The following is a 14,560-nucleotide window of genomic DNA, read 5'->3' on the forward strand; positions in this document are numbered from 1 at the left end:
AGCATCAAATCATGTTGCCATTCAATTTTGCTGTCCAGTGCTGTGAAGCAGCAATGCTAATGCACAGTAATAACAGAAAGTAAAATATCTAACTATCAAAATTCCTACTTGACAATTTCCGAAAATGCCAAAACTCACATCCTGCAGTCATGATCTTTGCAAGCACATCTATGCTTGTGCAAAATTTTGACAATCAAGTACACATTTATAATAATTCCCTAAGTTAAATGCTATCTGACATAAGACAGAGCTCTGAGCATTGCACAAATGGCACAAGTCATTCATTATGTTTGCACTTGTCCACAGACTTTCTGGGGTTATAGCGCTGGAAATTTCTGCCAAATGAACATCTAGAAAATGCACGAACCTAAGTAACAGTTAAATAACCATACATTTTGTAACCAGTCAAAATGACCACTTGTAATCAGCCACACAGTCTGAATCATGAAGTCACAGTCAGAAAATTGAACACCATTTTAAATCAGATACAGAGCACAAAAATAACAGAAAAAGTTGATACTGAAAATGACATTTAAAAAAGCAGAAAAAGTAAAGAAGCACTTTTTAGAATTATAAATAATTAAAATCTAAAGAAATGAGATGACAAACTTGTAAATTTTCCAACTGGTTATTTGCCAGTTAACATCTCATTAAAATAGTCCTTACATTATGGCATGTCATTATAGTGTGTATATACATATAATATATACACAATGTATGTGTTGACCTGTTAGTCCCTAACGGTGGGTAAATACAGCAACTCCATGTCATTCAATGTATCTGAATGCCGTATCAGACACTGATAAGTGTCTGATTGACAGAAGAACATGACACCCCAGGTACCACCTTTATTTTTGTGCATTTAACATCGTATCTGTAGTTCGTCAAGCTGCTATTTCATTTTCAGAGTGTTAACAGTCAGCACTGTTAGCCTTACTGTTACTTACACAGCCATATTCCGATCATTATATCATTTACAGTTCTATAATCACCAGGTGGGATTGGGTGCAACTGAAGAAAGACACGGCAATCCGCCATATAGCAAAAAATTTCCTTAGAAGTAGATTCATTCTGCCAATGCAGCAAAAGTAATTTTGCATTTTTCATTCATTCTATTTTTAGGCCTGTTATTGTAGAGTTTACCAATTGGAAACCTGTCAAGTCAGCAGAGGTAATGGGAACTGCAGATGCTGGAGAATCCAAGATAATGAAATGAGAGGCTGGATGAACACAGCAGGCCCAGCAGCATCTCAGGAGCACGAAAGCTGACGTTTCGGGCCTAGACCCTTCATCAGAGAGGGGGATGGGGTGAGGGTTCTGGAATAAATAGGGAGAGGGGGGGAGGCGGACCGAAGTTGGAGAGCAAAGAAGATAGGTGGAGAGGAGAGTAGAGGTGGGGAGGTAGGGAGGGGATAGGTCAGTCCAGGGAAGAGGAAGGTGATGTGGCTGTGGTACCTGGTTTGCTTCAGGACATGGTCGAGCAGTTTCAAGGCCGAAGAGATTACAAGACAGTTGCAATGGGAGAGAGATTCCCGGAGGTTGGTCCGGAGGGAGGAGAGTAACTTCTTCAGGTTGGGCATCCCTCGAAGAGGCTTCGTAGTGAGGTTAAAATCACTGATACAATTTTAACCTCACTGCGAAGCCTCTTCCAGGGATGCCTAACCTGAAGAAGTTACTCTCCTCCCTCCGGACCAACCTCAGGGAATCTCTCTCCCATTGCAACTCTCTTGTAATCTCTTCGGCCTTGAAACTGCTCGACCATGTCCTGAAGCAAACCAGGTACCACAGCCACATCACCTTTCTCTTCCCTGGACTGACCTATCCCCTCCCTACCTCCCCACCTATACTCTCCTCTCCACCTATCTTCTTTTCTCTCCATCTTCGGTCCGCCTCCCCCCCTCTCCCTATTTATTCCAGAACCCTCACCCCATCCCCCTCTCTGATGAAGGGTCTAGGCCCGAAACGTCAGCTTTCGTGCTCCTGAGATGCTGCTGGGCCTTCATGATTCAGACTGTGTGGCTTATTACAATTGGTCATTTTGACTGTTACAAAATGTATTCATCCAGCCTCACATTTCATTATCTTAAGTCAGCAGAGGCACAGCTAAACACAGGAAGTTGCTGCACACACTATCCTGTTCCTCCTAATCTATGCTTTATTTGTAACTTGCTCATCAATTCAGCACTGAAATCAACACATAGGTGTGAACTGCCACAGTTATACATGAAACAGAGAAGAAAGGCAAGGGGTGGTGCATTGCAATTACTGGCAAATAAATCCTTTTGGGCACTGGAAGTTTGAATTTGCCATTCTCAAGTACTGTACTGTGTCCTCAGAATTTAATCAGTGTTGGAATTTTAAAAGCCTTAGCCCAGATGTATGCAGGTTTGAAACGCTGTTTCCAACCCTGATCAGATTTTCAAAAAGGAGTTCACCAAGCAAACTTCCTGGCCAGTTGTCTTCCCAATCCAATCAGTCTGAGCTAGATGTTCAAGTCAGAAAAGTAGATATTAATTGGCAAATAAACAAGTTTGTAACACAAATAGAGACACCAACAAGGGGCTCGAAGAACTAGAATACATGTATTGCAATCAAATCATTGAATATTTGATAGATAGAATTCCAACAGTGTGGGGACAGGCCCTTCAGCCCAACATCTCCAGCCTGACCCTCAGAGCATTCCACCTTGACCCATCCCCCTGTTACCCCCCTAACCAATACATTGCTGAACACTATGGGTAATTTAGCATGGTCACCTAGCCTGCACAACTTTACCAGAGACCACCCAGAGGAAACCCATGCAGACACGGGGAGACGTGCAAACTCCACACCGACAGTTGCCTGAGGGTGGAATCGAACCCAGAGTTCTGGCTCTGTGAGGCAGCAGTGCTAACCACTGTGCCAACTAGACTAGCTGTACTGAACAGAACGGGAAGATAGATAATCACCCTAGCGCACACAAAAGGTCGCTATGACCTGTTAAGGGAAACATTTCTGCAACACAAAGGGAACAGGTACTCCACTGACTACCAAGATTCAGAAAGATACCTTAACCTGAGGTTGACGTGATACCTTGTTTGAGTGGAGTGAGGTGCTGTCTGAAATACAAAGAGACATCACCACTGTGGAATGCACACTGTCAGGGATTCCGTTACCAAGACAAAAACTCAGTGCTGAGAAATGAGCACTGGGATATGATGACCTAGCTTTGCAATACATAACCAGAGAAACATCTGGGAGTTGCGAGAACCTGAACTCATTGCACATTTCTTGTAATCTTTATGAAGGAGCACCTTCTTAACCACTCCCCATGCCTGAAGTGTTATGGCTCCAAGGTTAAAACACCAGTTGTCTCTCTCTAAACAAGAAATGTGCTCCTGAGATGCTGCTTGGCCTGCTGTGTTCATCCAGCTTCACACTTCATTAACAAGCCTTAAGGGTCTGGCAGGACAGCAATGATTTTACCGTCGCCTTGGAATCTTATCATGTGACCAATGAAACTATATGATGCATAGAAGGAGCATGACCAAATTACAATCGGGGAAAACAGAAGAGTGCACTGGTGTTGACACCATGCCTTTTCTTGACACTGGCTTCATATTCCAAGATTTAAAGGTCCTGTAAGCACTAACATCGCTGAGAGAAAGCAAACGTAAAACCTAAGTGGGCTAGTGCAAGGTTGGTGAGGGAGTAATTGAGGACTGTAAATCAATCGCTCAAGGGGTGTTGTCTAATGGATTGGGAGGGCAAGGAGTTGGGGCAGGTCGCAATGGAGTCAAGAGGGTTTTTTTGGCCACAGAGTCATGCAGCATGGAAACAGGTTATTTGGTCTCACCAGTCCATGTAGAAATAATCCAAAACTAAATTGGCTCCATCTGCCTGCTCCTGGCTCACATCCCTCTGAATCTTTCTTGTTCACATACCTATCCAAACATCTTTTAAACGTTCTAATTGTGCCAACATCCACAACTTCCACAGCAAGCCTGTTCCACACGCGAACCACCCTGTTTAAAAAAAAATTGACCCTCATGTCCTTTTTACATCTCTCTGCTCTTACCTTAACCTTGTCCTTCGTCTTAAAATCCTCCATCCTAGGGAAAACACATCCACCATTTACCTGATCTATACCCCTCATGATTTTACTGACATTAACTTTACTAAGTTTTCCTGATGAACTAAGTAAGCCTTAGCCCTCTGAAGTTCTTAATCAAATTATTGTCTTCTCCACATGGTTGTAGACACCAGGTAACTGCCCTTGCAATGCCACATCATCCTGATGTGCATCTTGCAGAGTATATCGAGAATCTGACTATCCAAGGACTGGAAGAACTGGGCCATTTCTTTTCTACTTGGTGTCTTGCTTCACTTTTAATCGCATCTTTGTCCCTCCAATTGGTTTTCTGTAAAATATTTTATCATGAGCTATACCTAATTGATACCTGCTGATTTAGAATCAACAGCTTGGTGAAGATGCATTACTGCCCACAGACAGTGCACGTACATACAGAATGAATGCAGGCCCAGACACCTAATGAGTCCATGTTATTGTGCAAAATCCTGCAGTGCGCTCCTTCACCACTGACATTAAACTGCCAACCAATTTGTTTTCACAAGAATACGCAAAATTCTCCTGAAAATACAAGCCAGAATTTGAAAAAAGTATGTTCATTAACCTGCAACTTGTGGTCAGGTCAAGTTCCCTCATGACTAGCAAATCACATATTGCTAGCTATTTTGTACTTCTCCATTACCTCAGCCAAAACAATATCTTAATTGAATAGAGATTGAGAAATTGAAGGAATTGGGACCTCATGTAAAGGGGCACAGCATCAGGTGACCTCTCCAGTAAATGCTGGTCCTTCATTTTTTTTTTCTTCTCTTGTTATCAAACTGCAAGTTGGTTTCCAATTGCACTACTTTTAAAGGCAGAAATTTCCAGCACGTCAACCTAGTGCACAATCATCCTTTTCTGTGACTTACTCAAGAACTATCAGCAGAAATTCCAATCAAACTAGATCACAACTTTTTTTGTTACATCAGATTCTCCTCTCCAACAAAGCTCTTATGGTATCTATTTCTTTTCTCTCAATTAGAAGTTCCCTTCAAGTAAACAGCTTAAACTTAGGCATTGTCGTTGATAGGAATGAGACCTTGGCCAGGGATAATATGGTGGAACAGATAGATATATAGTAGTGGACAAAATGTTGATTCACAAGGCTATCATATGTACAGGAACACATGCACACATCTGGACACTTTTATATACAGTACCTGCCAACTACAGCAGGTGCCTTCACACATACATCCTCCTTATTAAATGCATTGGACAATTAAAAGGATTAACTCGATGTAAATTTTTACTTTCCCCAAACCTTGAGTGTAAACCGGTTGATGTGGTGTATATGGATTTCAGCAAAGCGTTCGATAAGGTTCCCTACAGTAGGCTATTGTACAAAATGCGGAGGAATGGAATTGTGGGAGATATAGCAGTTTGGATCGGAAATTGGCTTGCTGAAAGAAGACAGAGGGTGGTAGTTGATGGGAAATGTTCATCCTGGATCCAGTTACTCGTGGTGTACCGCAAGGGTCGGTGTTGGGTCCACTGCTGTTTGTCATTTTTATCAATGACCTGGATGAGGGTGTAGAAGGATGGGTTAGTAAATTTGCAGACGACACTAAGGTCAGTGGAGTTGTGAATAGTGATGAAGGATGCTGTAGGTTGCAGAGAGACATAGATAAGCTGCAGAGCTGGGCTGAGAGGTGGCAAATGGAGTTTAATGAAGACAAGTGTGAGGTGATGCACTTTGATAGGAGTAACCGGAAGGCAAAGTACTGGGCTAATGTTAAGATTCTTAGTAATGTACATGAGCAGAGAGATCTCGGTGTCCATGTACACAGATCCTTGAAAGTTGCCACCCAGGTTGACAGGGCTGTTAAGAAGGCATACGGTGTTTTAGCTTTTATTAATAGAGGGATCAAGTTCCGGAACCAAGAGGTTATGGTGAAGCTGTACAAAACTCTGGTGCGGCCGCACTTGGAGTATCGTGTACAGTTCTGGTCACCGCATTATAAGAAGGATGTGGAAGCTTTGGAAAGGGTGCAGAGGAGATTTACTAGGATGTTGCCTGGTATGGAGGGAAGGTCTTATGAGGAAAGGCTGAGGGACTTGAGGCTGTTTTTGTTAGAGAGAAGGTGGTTGAGAGGTGACTTAATTGAAACATATAAAATAATCAGAGGGTTAGATAGGGTGGATAGGGAGAGTGTTTTTCCTAGGGTGGTGACGGCGAGCACGAGGAGGCATAGCTTTAAATTGAGGGGTGAAAGATATAGTACAGATGTCAGAGGTAGTTTCTTTACTCAGACAGTAAGAAGGGAATGGAATGCTTTGCCTGCAATGGTAGTAGATTCGCCAATTTTAGGTACATTTAAGTCGTCATTGGATAAGCATATGGAAGTACATGGAATAGTGTAGGTTAGATGGGCTTGAGATCGGTATGACAGGTCGGCACAACATCGAGGGTCGAAGGGCCTGTACTGTGCTGTAATGTTCTATGTTCTATGTTCCAAGATTCCACTGTAGTGTTCAATTTCTTGTTACAAGGTCAGCTTGATTCTTCTACACGTTCCTTTTCATTTAAAGGCGAAGATGGGAAAGTCATTGTGCCTAGACAAGGTCCAAATCACTCACTAAGTTTAGAAACATACTAACAGAAACATAGAAGATAGGAGCAGGAGGCCACCATTTGCTCCATTGAGACAACTCCACCATTCATCACAATTATGGCTGATGGTCCAACTCCATAGCCTACCCTTGTTTTCTCTCTATAGCCTCATCTTGTTTTCTCCCCATAACCTTTGATCCCATTCACCTGAAGCGTTATAGCTAGCCATCTTGCGAAAACATTGAAGGTTTTGGCATCAACTACTTCCTGTGGTAATTAATTCCACAGGATCACTGCTCTTTGGGTGAAGAAAGGTCTCCTCATCTCCATCCTAAATGTTAGACCCCAAATCCTCAGACTGTGACCCCTATCTGTGGGCATACGCACCATCAGAAACATCATCCCTGCATCAACTCTGTCCAGTCCTGTTAGAATTTTCTAAGTCTCTGTGAGATTTCCCCCTCAATCATCTGAACTCCAGTGAAAACAATCCCAATCCCAACAATCCCAAACAATCCAGTGAAAACAATCAGTCATGCCAACACCAGAATCAGCGTGATAAACCTTCACTGCACTCCCTCGAGAACAAGAGCATCTTTCCTCAGAAAAGACGACCAAAACTACACACAATATTCTAGGTGTGGCCTCACCAAGGGCCTGTACAACTACAACACATCCCTGCTAATGTACACAAAACCTTTTGTAACGAAGGTCAACATATCATTTGCCTTTACTGCTTGCTGTACCTGCATGCTTACCATCAGCGACTAGTGTACAAGAACACCCAGGTCTTGCTGAACACTCCACTCTCCCAATTTACAGCCATTTCAGACATTCATATGCCTTCTCACTTTGACTTCTAGTGAATAACCTCACATTTATTCAAATTATACTGCATCTGCCATTGATTTGCCCACTCACCCAACCTATCCAGGTCATGCTGAAGGATGTCTACATCCTCGTCGCAGTTCACCCTCCCACCCAACTTGGCATCATCTACAAACTTGGAGATGTTACATTTTGTTCTCTCATCCAAATCATTACTATGTAGTGTGAATAGCTGGAGTCTCAGGACCAAGTCCTATGGCACCCTGTCAGTTACTGCCTGCCAATTTGAAAAGGACCTATTAATTCCTGCTTTTTGTTTCTCCTCTGCCAACTAGTTTTCAATCCATCTCAGTACATTTCCCCTAATCCTAGGCACTTCAATTTTGCACAATAATCTCTTGTGCGGGACTTTCTCCAAGTCCAAATATACCACATTGACCGGCTCCCCCTTGTCAACTCTATGAGTTCCATCTTCATAGAACGCCATCAGATTTGTCAAGCCTGATTTCCCCTTCATAAATCCATGTGAAGTCTGTCTGATTCTGCCACTTCTTTCTAAATGCTGTGCTATAAAGTCCTTAATATTGGATTTGACAATTTTCCCTACTACCAATGCTAGGCTTACGTTCTATAACTGTGTTTTCTCTCTAACTCTCTTTTTTAATACTGGAGTGTCATTAGCTACCCTCCAATCTGCAGGGATTGATCCAGATTCTATGGAATCCCACAAGATGACAACCAATCCATCCATTATTTCTGGAACCACTTCCTTAAGTACTCTGGGATGTAGATTATCAGGCCCTGGGAATTTATCCACCTTCAATCCTAATAGTTTTCCCAGCACCACTAATACTGATTGCCCTCAATTCTTCCCTCTCATTAAATCTTACTTTCGCCAATATTTCTGGTGTCTGATTTGGGGCCGCTTTTGTCAAGACAGAACGAAAGCATGTATACAGCGGCTTAGCCACTTCTTTGTGCCGTATTATACATTCCACAATTTCTGTCTGCAGGGGACTTTGTCTTCACCAAACTCTTTCTCTTCACATACCTATTGCAACCCTTGGTGTAAGTCTTCATGTTCCCTGTAAGCTTACATTCGTACACTATTTTCTTACAGTATTTTACTGTATCAATCCATTGGTCCTTCTTTGCTGAATTCTAAACTGCTCCCAATCCTTAGACGTATTATTTTTCTTGGTCAATCTGTATGCTTCTTCCTTAGATTGGATACTGTTTGTAATTTCCTTTGTCAGCCATGGATTGGTCTTAACCATTTTGCTTTTGTACCAGACAGGAATAAACACTTCCCGCAGGTCCCCATTCGTTTTTTTTAATGTTTGCCATTGCCTATCCGCTGTGATACCTTTAAATAACTCTCCCTAATCTATCAAGGCCCACACATGGCTCATATGTTCATTCTTTCCTTTATTAAGATTCAGCAACCAAGTCTCCAAATCAAATACTTCAATTTCCATCTTGATAAAAAAAAATTCTATCACGTCATGAATGTTCATTCCCAAAGGGAATAGCACAGCTGTACTGGCAATGATTCCCTTCTCATTACACAGTACCCACTCTAAGAATGGCCTGCTCTCTCTCACCCCCTCCACATATTGGCCAAATAAACCATCCAGTATACATTCCAGAAATTTCTCCTCTACAGTATTATGGCTGAGTTGAATTGCCCAATTAATGTGTAGATTAAAACACAATCATCGATATTTTCTCATCAGATGCATCTCTAATTTCCTGTTTAATGCCATTCCCAAAATCACCACTGCTGTTTGGGAGTCTAAATATTACATCTGTAAATTTTCTTTGTCCCTTGGTATTTCTCAGCTCTACCCATACAGACTCCACATTGCCACAGCTAATATCCTTTCTCACTGTTGTGCTAATTTCCTCTTTAACCAGTGTTGCCACTCCTTTTTTTCCTTTTTGCCTGTCCTTCCTAAATACAGAATATCCTGGGACGTACAGTTCCAATCCGCAGTCACCCAGCAGCCAACGTAGTCAGTGCTGATTGGTGCAAGTTATAACCCATCACCAAACTATTGGTGATGAAGCACATCGTATATTTTCATCTTTGCAAGGTTTTTGAGCAACTCCCATTTACCAAAATATCCACAACTCTCAAAGCCCCAAGAACAGCAGCTTCATAACTAGCAACTGAAATACAGCTGTTTTTTTCCTTCGTTCAAGGAATGTAGGAGCACCAGTTAGGGCAGCATCTCTTTGCATTTCTTAATTGCCCTCAAGGTGATTATAAGTCACAGTTTTGAATCAATGCCGTCTATATGGTAGAATAGGTACATCCAGAGTATTGTTCAGAAAGAAGCTCCAGGATTTTCACCTCATGACAATGAAAGAATGACGATACATTTTCCAGGCAGGACAGTGCGCCACTTTCAGCGAAAATTGGTCCCGTGCAATTGTTATTCTGATCATTTAGCTAGTTAATAATGCTGACCCTTCATCATCTTTCGTTCTGATTGACCTGTTATGTATTTTCAGCATTTGCTGTTTTACTTTAAGATTTTAGTTGGTTTGCTGCCATTCTTAAGCAAATGCAAAGCTCACACAATGAACAAATTACCAGTGCAGATTTATATTCTCATGAATAAATTAAGATGATAAATTATCCTCCAGCTAGAAACGTTTCATATTAATCTCATTTTTTCACTCACACAGATTTATTGTTTCAAACGTTCCTTATTTATCTTAAACCACCTGGGAAGCTCAGAATGCAGATGTTTAAGGTTCAATCTGAAACTTTATAAACCACTTAACTCTTTCCGTACCAAGTACTTGGAATATTAACAATCTTTTTAAAAAAAAATGGAACTGCTAAGACTCAGTGAAAAGACAAAATCAGGTTTCGTCTCCCACATTGCTAAAATTCATTCCTGTAATTGGTGACGCATTGAATATTGGATTTCCCACTTTCAGGTAAGTGTCTCAGTAAGACCCTCTTTCTCTTTGTGGCTGTAAAATTCTGATTTAATTTCTGATCCATTGTTGCTACAAACAAGTCAGATGAATGACCCTGACAGTATCTAGCAGCGTCATTTGGAATCACCAAAATTGGAAAATCAAACGATAGCCTGAGAGTCAGATTCACAGAATTGGACTCTCAGATGTCCAAGTATGTCCCATCTAACCAGCAAGACAGACCTACAATGTGTAGCAGCACAGGAGCATACAGATGGAAGGGACTCACCCAAGATATCTGCAACATTGATGCCACACCCATGATGCGTCATGGCATACTAAACATGACTAAAGAAACATCCTGTTGATTACCATTGTTCACCAATCTCAGCTGATGAATGAATACCGCTTAATGCTAAAGAAAATACAGAAAAACCATTGAGTGGAGCAAGGACCGTTATTGTCCATTACAAGAATGACTCAGCATCACCACTTTTACTGAGCTGGCCAAATTGAATAGCCAGTCTGGGGCTGCAGCAAGCAAAGACAGAACCAAAACAAGGAAAAGAAAAATCTTCATGACGTGGTCTTCACCAATCCACCTTCTGCAGATTAGACGAGATAGAACAATGGTTTAAGTGAAAACCACACAGTTCTTATGCACATTGTGTTGACACTAAGGTGGAGTAAGAGGTGTACTTTGTCCTGTGTTTTTGTGAAGAAACAAGGAGACAGAGATACTGAGTGATCCACTCCTATCCAACAAGTTGAACAGCTCACGAGGCCAGGGTTTTTTTTAAAAGTTACAGCATGAATGGGTGGAATCAGTTCAGTACATTTATCAGCACTTTTGGTTTCTCCTGTGTTGTCATGACATTTGCCCCACAGGATGAATAAAATTACATTGATTCTAATTCCATTACAAAAGGTGAAAAAATATTGTACAAAACAACACACACACAACCACTCTCAGAGTCAAAGAGGTAAAAAGATATACAACACAGAAACAGACCCTCAGTCCAACTCGCCCATACCAACCACATACCCTAAATTAATCTAGTGCCATGTGCCAGCATTTCGCCCATATCCCTTAAAACCCTTCCAACCTTGGACCCAACCAAATGCCTTTTGAATGTTGTAACTGTAACTGCCTGCACTACTTTCTCTGCAAGCACATTCCATACACACAGCACCCCCTGCATGAAAAAGGTCACCCCTAAGGTCCCTTTGAAATCTTTCCCCTCTCACCTTAAAGTTTCCCCTTTAGTTTTGACTCTCCTCCCCTGAGGCAAAGGCCTTGGCTATTCACCCTATCTATGCCCCTCAGATTTTATAAACTTCTCAAAGATTACCCCTCAGCCTCTGATGCTCCAAGGAAATTAGCCCCAGACTATCCAGCCCCTACCTCAAGCTCAAATCCTCCAACTCTGGCAAAACCCCTGTAAATCTTTTCTAAACCCTTTCTAGTTTCACAACATTCCTATAGCAAGCAGTATTCCAGAAGTGTCCTGTACAGCTGCAACATGCCCTCCCAACTGCTTTACTCAATGCTCTAGTCGATAAAGGCAAGCATAGCAAACACCTCCTTCAATATCCTATCTACCTGCAACTCCACTTTCAAGGAAATTTAAACCCATGTTCCAAGATCTCTTCATTCAGCAACACTCCTCAGGGCCTTACCATTAAAGAGTTTCAGCCCTGACTGGCCTTTTCAAAATGTAGTACCTCACATTTATCAAATTAAAGTCCATCTACCACTCCACAGCCCATTGGCCCATCTGATCAAGATCCTATCACACTCTGAAGTAACCTTTTTCACTATCCACTTCATCTCCCATTATAGTGTCATCGCCCAACTGAGCAACCATACCTCCTATGTTCACAGCCAAATAATTTTAGCTCACGTACTAGAAGAGCTCTTGTTCTTCCTCAAAGCAAGACCAAAAGCTTTTTTTTTTGCATGTAAACTTCTTTTAAGACTGCACCAACTTGTTTCAGAGAAGTCTCTAGTCACAAACACACATTTAATCCATCAACAGGCATAGTGCATTGCACAGTGTTTCCTGTGTTACAGAATTATATTTAACACAAAAGCTACTCTTCATCTATAAAATAATTAATAGCTTTAATCATATAATCTTTATCTGCAGAGAACTGTATGTCATCCAAGATTAAATATTAGACAGTTTGAGAATACAGTTACAATGGAAGAACAGGTGGTAGGGCAAGAGAGAGCTGGATATCATTGAGACACATGTGCAAACTGACCCCACGCCTATGAATCATATGAACAAGAGGAAGCATTGATAACAGCAACAACACCTGTCTACCCATAGCAATTACAACAAGGTGCATTTATATTGCATTTTCCATGTCAGGACAAATCCGAAACAGCTTCACAATGGTCTCAGAGAGAAACATGTGTCAGGGCAAGCAAAAAGATATTGCAGTTCACAGATAGGTCTGTCTCATAAATCTGAGTTAAAGAGCACTGAAAGTGTTCAAGGAAAGAAATCCAGAGCTCATGGCCATAGCATGGTGATGAAATAAAGACCGAAGAAGTGGGGTGACTGAGTCAAATCTGATTTGGAGTTGTAAAGCTAGATAAAGTGACAGATACAGTGAGGCCACCAGAGCAGAAAGGATGAGCATTCTAACCAGTGAGCCTGATGGCCAAGTCTTGTTCACAAAGAAGAGAAAAATGTACACAGACCAATACTGAGGGGCAAAACTGAGAACTCTATTACTGCAGATGATATGACGGCTAAATGGAACAGGCAGTATATGCTAGAGGCAAATAACTCCACGACGAACACTCTGCAGTCCTGCCTATTCCAGTTGTGAATCAGCATGAGCGCAAATCAAAAAGACTGAAGATTTCACAATTGTTTTCAGTTTATAACTACTGAATGGCCCTTCTCTGTTCCCACCTCCCTCTCCAAGGATTACTTGATTTGAAATATCATATAATTAGTGGGCATACTGTGGGCAAAGACAGTTTTAAAAAAGTGGCAACGGATTGATGACTGTTAACTCAAGGTTAGCATTCAATCAAGTGTGGGACCAAGAAGAACTAGTAAAAATCAACAGGGGTAATGTAATTCTGTGCAGCACAAAAAAAATGGCTGTTGTACCGTTGGCCCACCATCTTGGCAGAGTGTAGCTGTGAGACACTCCTACGTTCAACTGTTTTCAGCTGTTATATCAACAATTGTTGCTCCATTACAGTCAGAAATATGAGTATTCACCCTTGATTGCAAGTCTGCATGTCCATTTGCAATTCCTTATCATGAAGCACTCCTTGCTTTGGAGTAACACTTGGACAATACCCATATTTAGGCTGTTAAGTGCTAAATAACATTCATTCAGCTCAAGTGCCAGGCAATAGCTAGCTTCACAAAGAGACAATCTAAGCACCACCTCATGATCACATTTTAGCACTTATCCTCTGGAAATCTGCCTTTCCACCTGTATTTGGACTAAGGCAAGATGGAAATTAAAAAACCCAAACTCGCTGGTGGGTTCCTGAAGAGTACATACTGTTTTAAAGTACATTCAATGATCAGTTCCATGACTCCACCAAAAATTGAGAGATGAGGTAATAATTGGCCAAATTGGATCAGTCCTTTTACCTTGAAGCAAAAAAAACCCATTTGTGACAACTTAACAAGCTCCTTTCTTTCCAAATCCATCACAAATGAGAAAACTTTGTTAAACCACCAAACTGCCCAAATTCTGACAGTGTAATTCAAGTTAAAAGAATATGAACATCAGATCTTTCATAGTAAGCAAGTAATTATTTCTTGTAATCATTTTTAACCAATGCAAAAAAGAATAGCTAACTTTTAACTCGAACTCTACCCATTTTTACAATTCTCATACGCCAACAAATAGACCCAAAAGAATCTAAGAACTAGGAGGAAGAGATCACTCAGCCCCTCAATCCTGCCCTGCCATTCAATAAAGATAATGGCTCATCTGCTCCAGACCACAACACCTCTTTTGCAGCAACTCCTCAAAGCCCTCAACTCCTTCATATTTCAAAAATCTATCTAGCTCATCTTTAAACGTTTTCAACAGTCTATCTTCCCTCACTCTCTGGGGTAGGGTTTTCCGAACACTCACTATTCTAAGAA

General features: G+C 41.4%; 1 protein-coding gene across 5 annotated transcripts in view; it reads right to left on the minus strand.

Annotated features, from left to right (window-relative positions):
* The window catches only part of tbc1d22a (TBC1 domain family, member 22a), a 365,864-nt gene that overhangs the window by 233,519 nt on the left and 117,785 nt on the right, over nucleotides 1–14,560 (minus strand). The window lies entirely within an intron of this gene.

This window comes from Stegostoma tigrinum, chromosome 25, assembly GCF_030684315.1.
Source record: "Stegostoma tigrinum isolate sSteTig4 chromosome 25, sSteTig4.hap1, whole genome shotgun sequence".
NCBI lineage: Eukaryota > Metazoa > Chordata > Chondrichthyes > Orectolobiformes > Stegostomatidae > Stegostoma > Stegostoma tigrinum.